Genomic DNA, 9,963 nt, shown 5'->3' with positions numbered 1-9,963 from the left:
GATTTCCCACCTACCTAGTCCCATAATTGAGGATTTATTAATGTTTATTTTGGACCCGCTCGCCCTCCCAAATAATGTAAATTTCTCTATAATTTTAGCTATGTCTTTTTCTGAGGTGGGGAAAAGGGTGGTATCGTCGGCATAAGCCTTAATTTTTACTACGGGGGTTGTACCGGGGATTTTTATTCCTAAAATTTCTTTGTCTAACCTAATATTCTCTAACAGGGGTTCTAGGCAAAGGGTGTATAAAAAGGGGGATAGGGGACAACCTTGCCTAACAGATCTTCTAATAGAAATCTTGGTGCTTAGTGTTTGATTTATTATTAGTTGACTTGTGGCATCGGTGTAGACTAGCTTTATGTATGTTATCAAAGTCTTGTCTATGTCAGTCTTGTCTAGTATTTTGAATAAGTAGTCATGGTCAATTCTGTCGAAAGCTTTTTCTTGATCAATGGACATGAGGGCTGCTTTCAAGTCTTTGTCTTTACAGTAATATATGATGTCTCGTAGAAAGTGGTTCAGTTCGTCTATATTTTTTTCCGGGTTGCTACAGTACTGGTCTTGTCCTAGTAGGTGGGGTATAAGGGGCCTAACTCTTAAAAAAATCATTTTGGTCAGCAGTTTATAGTCAGCATTTAAAAGGGAAATGGGTCTAAAGTCACTAGGTGTTGTGTTGTTTTCAGGTTTTTTTGGTAATAGTGTGATGTATGCAAGATTAAAGTCTGCAGGCGTCTGTCCTGTTTCTAACATATCATTGTATAGTCTTAGTAGTAGGGGTCCTATTTGGGAGAAAAAGGTTTTATAGAATTCATATGTCAAACCGTCTGGGCCAGGGGATTTGTTATTTTGTGTTGTGTCTAAAGCAGCCCTCAGCTCCTCTAATGTAAAGGGTCTATTTGTCTTTTGTTTTTCTGATGGAGGTAATGTTTTACAGTGTTTTAGAATTATGTTTTGTGCGTCTGTATCTGTTTGTTCTTCATTATACATGTTGACGAAGTGTTTTGTAAAAATTTCTATAATTTTGTCACTCTCCTGTATTTTGTTTCCTTCTTTGTCGGTTATGTTGTTTATTATTCTATTTTGTTGTGTATTTTGTTCTAGCGCCAAGTATAATTTATTAGGCCCTTCCGACATTTGGGTGTTTTTGCATCTGATTTCGGCTCCTCTATATTTGTGTTTGTATAACTCTTCAAGTTGTGTGGTTAGGTCTGTTTTTTCAATTTCATCCTGCGTTTGAGTAAGCAGATTTTTTATTCTGTTTTCTTCATTTACCCTCTTTGTTTGTTTGATTCTTGCTAAAATTTTGAATTGTTGTTTGATGGAATTTTTAATTATTGTCCACGTCTTGGTTAATTTGTATTCGTTTTCTATGTCTTGTGTTGTTGCTAGCAGGAGTTGGTTTATTACTCTTTGGATTAGTGGGTCTTCCAAAAGGTTGTTGTTTAATTTCCAATGGGATTCTTTTGTTTTTTTTTCTTTTTATTATTTTTTTTCCAAGTTCCAAAAGTACACCTTTATGGTCGGAGTAATGTAGGGTTTCTCCTAAATGTGTCACACTAAGTATGTTGGTGTCCGTGGGTGCGTAAAAACGGTCAATTCTGGTTTCAACCTGGTAGGATCTGTGTCTTAATGTAGTTTCCTTGCCATTCGGTTCTAATTTTCTATAAGCATCTACCAGGTGGAAATAGTTTACTATTTCTCCCATGTAGTTGTGTGTTTCTGCTACCGGCTGAGAGGGTGGATATTGTGTGTGTGTGTATTGTTTGTCTAACTGTGCCTCTATAAAATTAAAATCCCCTCCTATTATTAGTTGTTCTCCTATGTTTATGGTTTGTAGTGTGTCATTGAGGTTTTGGAAAAACTCACGTTTTTCTCTCCCTCTCTGAGCGGGTGCGTAGATATTGACTAGTGTGTATTTCTGTTCTTGTGAAACTACTCTAAGTATTACTACCCTCCCATTGTTGTCGTTGTGAGTGTGTGTGATTTTGTATCTATCGGATGTTTGTAAGATGGCTACCCCCTTATAGTCTCTGCCTAAGCTAAAATAACCTCCCTTTACAATTTTGAATGTTATCTTATGCCTAAAAACCGTAAGTACGATTGAAGTGTATCGTGTACATAGAATAACTTTCTTATAGTTTTTGAAATATTAAAAGTGTATGTATATCTGTATATATATTTATATTTACAATATTATTCAACTTATTTTTAAAACGTAATAAAATAATATTTCTAAATATTAATCCAAAAAAAAAAAAAGAATATAATTATCAATTAATTAATTAATATAAATTATTTTTTATGACGATGTGTCTTTCCCCTTGAAATAAATATGCATGTACTACTATACACCCTCATCGAGTTAAGCCCCTTCACATACACTGAAAGGGTGCAATGACGGATTGCGTAACAATATCCTTTAATGATCTTCCGGGTCAGCTGCTGTCCTAGGCAGAATATTTTTAAGGGGGCGGTCTGTGGAGTAAAAAAAAAAGGGCGCGGAGGGGGGTTCAGTGAGCCTATGACCAACAGGGGGCTTAAAAGGGTTCTTAAAAATTCTAAAACGTGTTGACTGTAAGAATTTAATTGTATAAAATTCTTATATAAATTTACTTAGCATTAATTGGCATATGTTCATTTGCATATTCAAAATGCGAAACAACAAATTCTATAAAAACGATGTATACAAAATTAGATTGGTGCATCAACTTTACATTTGGAAGCCATCGCTAGGATTAGAATGTATGTTGCATTGAAAATGAAACTTTCTTATCTTTGATGTAGTTTTCCTTTATCTTTGTGTTTGAAGAGGTTCTTTAAAAAAAAAAAACTTAAACAATTACAAAAGTATAAACTTACATCGCCCCGAAACGATGTAAATCTTTGACACATGCTTTGACACATGCTTTGACACATGCTTTGACACATGACACGGCCTATGCGGTCGCAGTGGGCCCCGCGCTTTCATAGGCCCCGCGCTAGTTCTAAGGGTAATTATTAAATTAAACCATTATAAATTATATGTAATAACAGGGTTTTCAAGGGCCTCCTGGAAATCTCATGAAAAGGCAAAATATACGAAAAAGTCCTGGAAATCTCCTGAAATTTTTAAAATCTCCTGAAAAATGGCGTAGATTGTTATTTTTGGGGTGTCAATAAATAAAAATCAGCACTGTGAGCTTTCATTTAATAAAAATTTATTGCAAAGACGAAAGAATTTTCTAATAAATAAATCTTAATTTTGACATTATGTTTATCCCTACCCAGACAAGGCCCCGCTCTATCCGTTTCGCATAGGGCCCCGCAATTGCTAGTGCCGGCCCTGGACGTATATATTATACATATATAGTATATATAAGCCTATGCTTTGACAGCATTCAAGACATTTAAAAATGTGGATCAGTTACAATCAGTTTCTGATATTGTTTCGTCAAATTTATTGACATACAGGAATATCAAAGATTCAGATCTGGGTTGACATATTTGAGAGTACAAGAAGTCTGAAGACTTGGTTAAACAAATACACCTAGTAAATAAAATAACTTGCAAGCCACTAACTATGTTGGTGCCTCTATTCTACGGAACAATATGTAGGTCGTAATTGGGTTTGCGTAGTCATGTGAAACACAGCACTCGTCCTTAACCTTGGGAATCGAAGACATTGCCCTTCTTTCATTCATGTATGCATGTACATTTTAGGATCGCCATTTCTTAGACAACGCTTCTCAGCCTTATCGTGGCAGACAGATGGAAACGGTCGTTAGAAGAGAAGGGCAATAGAGAAGCGAAATGGAGTCCCCATTTGAGGTGTCTAAGGACCGAGTCCATAGCACAGGCGGGAAAGGCCCCCCCCCCCCCCAAAAAAAAAAAAAATTGTCACTATCTATAAATCGCTCCTAAAGGAGCTGTTTTGTGGACGATGTTGCACAGAGAAAGAAAAAGGCTGGGTTCCCTCGGTGTACTCGGCAAGCGGCCTCGAATGGGAACGTGGAGCTCTCTATCGGGGTCATTGTTCCAAGTGGATTTCCCACTGGGATTATTTTCACGGTACTCTCAAACTAAGCTACTATACTATATGGAGGCGCGGTCGAGAGATAAAGCTCTTGGCTTCCAAACCGGAAGGTCCCAGGCTCAAATCCTGGTGAAGACTGGGGCTTTAAATTTCGGGAGCTTTGGGGCGCAAATGAGTCCAGCCACATCTAATATGCGTATCTGACATTAGTTGGGGGAAAATAAAGGCGGTTGGCCGTTGTGCTGGCCACATGACACCCTCGTTAACCTTGGGTCACAGAAACAGATGCCTTTCACATCATCTTCCCCATAGATCACAATGTCTGAAAGGGAACTTAACTTACTTTTTTTTTTTACTATACTAAATGTCAGTCAAGTTGTTATTCTATTCGACAAATTGATTTCTATTTTATATTTGTTCATCGCTTGTTCATTTGTTATTGAATTGAATTTGAAAGCATGAAACTGAAACTGAAACTGATATTCAACACTGTGTTTCTTCTTCAGTGTGTTAAAATAGAGACAAGGAGACACCTCCAAATCCGCGTACTTTCAGGTAATTGAAAAGACGGCTCTCCAAAATAACTCAAGACAATGGACCCTTCTCTAGAATATTATTGCCCATCCTCAGTAATGTCTAGTCTTTGCCGCTGGCGGATCCAGGGGGGGGGGCGGTAGGGGCGATTGCACCCCCCCATTCGGCCGACCCCCCCCCCCTTCGGGAACTTTAGTATAGGAATCACACAATTTGTATACGAATTTATTACTTATGTTAAAAATATATACTAATTATTTATATTTCAACCTATTTTTAGATTATTTCGCCCGATTTGGTGGGGTTGGGAGGGGGCGTTGGTATCAATCCCGCCCCCCCCCTAAACTTTCGAGTGGGTGGGCGGTCCAATTTATCTGTAGAAATCACAGCTTGCTAACAAAATCAATTAAATATCTATATTTGTACAGTTTGTTATTGATATTTTAACCAATCTTTATATTATGTCGTTCCCTGTTTGCCGATTGGTGGTGGGGGGGGCGAATACCTCTACTGCCCTTCCCATCTAAACCCTTTGAGTGGGGGGGGCGGTCCGTTTTTATGGAGAAATCATAGTTTGTGAACAAAATTAGTTGAATAAATATATACATTTTATATTATGTCGCTCCTTTCTGGTATTTTGGCCGATTCGGTGGGGTGAGGGGGGGGGGGGCGATTGCATGTACTGCTCTCCCCACTCTAGCCCTGGGGGGGGGCGGTCCTATTTTTGTGGAGAATGATAGTTTGTGAACAATATTAGTTTAATATCTATTCTATATAATATAAACTACGTATTGATATGTGACCCATTGTATATTATGTCGTACCACACTCTAATCTCAAATTGTATCATTAGTAAATTTAAATGAAAAAGGGTTGTACCAGGTGGGAGGGGCGATACACGCAATCGCATTTCCCCCATCAGACAAATCAATACTTTTTCTTTTTGTATTAAGTTAAGAAATTACAAAATTAAAAAAATCTGTCACTAATATAATTTATATATACTATAAATTAAATTCTTATATCGAGTCACCCCACCCCTATTCTTTAATGCCAAATGCAATCAAGCAGAAATTATTAAAGGAGCGAGGATTAATCATTTTCACTCTACCGCCCCTTCCCTTTTCAGACAAAGTTTATGTAATTTATCATAATTATTTTAAGAAAAACTTTGCATTGGAAAAGTTAGAATTCAAACAAAATTTTTTAGTATAAGAGTCATGATTGAGATGAGTTCTAAACCCAGATAATATTTTCCTAGTCGCCTTTTCCCAACCTTTACTCAATCTGATATTTTTCTAGTTAAATAAATTTGGGACTATAACTCTATAACTATAATTCATACTTTAATTTTCTTGAATACTATTTATCGAATAACTTCTATTCAGTGGCGATCCTCAAAGCAAAAATCTAAATATGTGGGGTATCATATCTTTTCAAGGAATAAATCGGTTTTATTTGCCATGTATTATGGGCCTATAAATTCATATTAGAATATTTTTCAAGTACAACATTATTCGAAAGGTCCTTTTTTAATAGTATGAATAATGAGCTTTAGGTCAGGAGAATGCGTTTCTGCAGTGAAGAATGCAAGAAAACGCGTTCGCCCAGAACTCCATTGATGAATAATGAGCTGTAGAACTCAGGAGAATACGTTTCTGCAGTGAAAAAAGCAAGAAAACGCTTTTGGCGTCGGGGCTTCGCCTCGAACTCCATTTATGGATAATGAGCTGTAGATGTCTGGAGAATGCGTTTCTGCAATGAAGAATGCAAGAAAACGCTTTTGGCGTCGGGGCTTCGCCCCGAACTCCATTGATGAATAAAGAGCTGAAGATGTCAGAAGAATACGTTTCTGCGGTGAAAAAAGCAAGAAAACGCTTTTGCCCCGAACCCACAAGAAAACCTTATAGCGCTGCCCCAGTTGTTTTGTTTTTTTTGCTGAAGGTTGAGAAATGATATATATGTATGTATGTATGTATGTATATATGTATGTATGTATGTATGTATATATGTATGTATGTGTGTGTGTGTGTGTGTGTGTTTGTGTGTGTCTGTCTGTGCTGTACGCACGTTTATGCAAAGAATTAGGGTTTACTGGGCGTTAGGGTTAGGGTTTCGAAAAAAATCGCCCCCCCCCCACTCCAAAGTTCTGGATCCGCTAGTGGTCTTTGCAGTGGATGTAATGCGTGGTTCGAAGGTCCAGTCACGCAATCTCGACTTAGATTATGGAGTATTACATTTCCTTAGACTGGTTGAATTTTTTATCATATGCACTATAGTGAATGATGTTACGTAGCTACGATAGCAGAATGTTTCTATTAAAGATTACGAGAGACCTTCCCAAAAACGAAGGTATTCAAAAGTTAAGAAAAGTTTTTTTATTACATGTAGAACCCCAAATCTTGTGTACCGTAGTTTTATACATAAATTATTCGACAACTAAAGTATGGTTTGATATATATATATATATATATTTATCCAGAGTTTATGTTTATCCATTGTCGCAGTGTTTTTCCAGAGTCGGAGTGTGGCTTTAGGGCAGGTTGATCTACAACAGATATGATTTTCTCTCTGCGGCAGCTACAGGAGAAGAGCAGAGAACAAAAGCAGCCCCTCTTTATAGCATTTATTGATTTGACCAAGGCCTTTGACCTTGTTAGCAGAAGCGGTCTGTTTGCTGTACTAGAGAGAATCGGTTGCCCAAATAAGTTAAGAAAACTAGTGTCAGCTTTTTACGAAAATATGCAGGGCACTGTTCAGTTTGTAAGTTCTTCCTCCATACCATTCTCCATTAAGAGCGGTGTAAAACAAGGATGTGTACTGGCCCCTACACTATTTGGCATTTTCTTCTCAGTCGTACTAACCAGTGCTTTTAAATCCATGGAAGACGGAGTATATATCCATAGCAGATCCGATGGAAGGCTCTTTAACCTGGCACGTCTTAAAGCCAAAACGAAAAGGTGTCGTATCTTGATAAGGGAGCTGCTGTTTGCCGATGACGCGGCACTCGTATCTCACTCACATTGAGGTCTACAGAAGCTAGTGAACGCCTTAGCAGCTGCTTGTCAAGAGTTTAGCCTTACTATAAGTCTCTCCAAGACCGAAATCCTGGCACAAGACGTCGCAGAAATACCTGTAATACAAATTGGGAACCACACCCTTTCAGTGGTGCAGGAATTTACCTACTTGGATTCAACAATTGTCAGTAACCTAGACTTAGACATCGAGCTGACAAAAAGGATAGGAAAAGCTACCACAGCATTGGCAAAACTCTCCAAGCGCGTCTGGGAAAATGGTAAATTGACCACTGCGACCAAAATCCTAATCTACAACGCCTGTGTTGTGATCACTCTCCTTTATGGCAGTGAAAGCTGGTCAACATACATGTACCAAGAGCACAGATTGAATAGTTTCCACTTGCGCTGCCTGAGACGCATAATGGGCATCTCTTGGAGAGACCATGTCTCCAATCAGGAAGTTTTGAGATTGGCCAATATGAACAGCATGTATTCTCTCCTGACACAAAGAAGATTACGCTGGCTCGGACATGTCACCCGCATGCCAGATGGTAGAATACCGAAAGATATCTTATATGCTGAGCTTGTGGAAGGAGTCAGACCCAAGGGCCGCCCAAGACTAACATATAGAGATGTCTGCAAGCGAGACATGAGAGCCACAGGCATCAGCGAAAGTATGTGGGAAAACATAGCCAAAGACCGGAGTGCATGGAGACAGACTGTGCGTGCTGGGACAACCCTTGCTGAGAACAAAAGAATTGAAGCAGCCTTAATCAAGAGGGGAAAAAAAGAAAGCTGCCCTGTCCGCTAGCCCTGAATCAGAGGCATACACATGTACGAATTGTGGCAAAGTCTGCCGTTCTAGAATTGGCTTGATTAGCCACACCAGATTCTGCCCCGTCTCAATATTAAGCCAAAACCAGTGACTCATTTGGGCGCATCCATTGCCTTTCGAGACAAAAGGAGACATATATCTTATCTTATCTTATATAATACAGACGTTACTTCAAAAAAGAAGATGATTACGTCCTACGCGTCATGCATTTAGTCATGCATATTAACCAATGACTTAAATTCTGCCAAGTCACTGGTTTTCCTGGCTAGCTCAGGTAACCCATTCCATGCTCTAATAGCACTAGGAAAGAAGGAGTATTTGTACAAATTTGTCCTAGCATATTGGACGAGGAAAATGCCTTTATTTTTGTGTCTTTCAGAGTATTTTATTAAATTTTGTTTTTGTATTTGAAGATTATGGTTCAGTGTTTTATGTATAATTGCTACTTTACTTTTGAGTCTTCTGTCCTGAAGGCTTTCTAAATTTAGTGATTTTACTAATGGTGTTACTCTAGTCAAATGTGAATATTCGTTTGTTATGAATACATATACATATGTGAGTGTGTGTTTGCGTGTCACATTTTAAAAAAAGTAAAATAACATTTAAAATAATTAAAATATCCAAATCTTTAAATCTGCTGTATATTTGCAAGTTACCGCCGACTCATTGATCACAAGATCTCTTATAGACTTAACTCTTTCTCTCCTAACTGACGATACCAACGTTGATTCTACCAGAACTTGGTAAATAATTACGGAGAGAAAGAGTTAAACTGTCTCACTGACATGCATTAAATTTCGTACTCTGTTTCTTTTTACCTCCTAAATGCTTTCTAAGAACCCGTTTTGACAGATTCGCAACCTGACGGCTGCTATTCGCAAAAAAAAAATCTATAAGCTTTTTCTATCTACACTTTGTATTTTATTTTCTGAATTTCCCCAAAAGGCCGCAGTTTATATCTATAAATACAAAAATCTCACACAAATTTTGCCTTTTTAAAGCTAGCGTTTCCCTTTTTCTACTTAGTTTTGACGCGGTGTAAGTTAAAAAAAGAAAACCACTCCTAATAGCATTAATAAGATAGGTCTAGAGCAGGGGTTCTCAACCTGTGGGTCGCGACAACCTTGGGGGTCGATTGACGTAAAGTAGCCAAAGGAAAAGGGGGAAGGGGGGGTCACAATCGAAATATAATATAGATTGAATTGACAAGCCGAAGAAAAGTCATGGAGTATTTGAAGAACTAGCCTTTATGTAGTTGGCGGGGTGGTGGATGGAGGACAAGCTGATGAGTAAAAGTGATACTAGAATTGGTGTAGAATTAAAGGGTCTAAATATGAGTGCGAATATGTGTCAGGGGCGCAATATAAAGTGGGCCTTTCCAAATCAAAAAAGTCTATGTTAGAGAAATTACAATGGGGAGTTCCAGAGCAAAAAGAGAGTTCATGTGTTCAAGTCTGTTCATCTGTTCAAGGCTGTTCATCTGTTCAAGGCTGTTCATCTGTTCAAAGCCGTTCATGTGTTCAAGGCTGTTCATGTGTTCAAGGCTGTCCATGTGTTCAAGGCTG

Source organism: Biomphalaria glabrata, chromosome 17 (assembly GCF_947242115.1).
Source record: "Biomphalaria glabrata chromosome 17, xgBioGlab47.1, whole genome shotgun sequence".
Classification (NCBI taxonomy): Eukaryota; Metazoa; Mollusca; class Gastropoda; family Planorbidae; genus Biomphalaria; species Biomphalaria glabrata.
Note: the sequence above shows the minus strand (reverse complement) of the source record.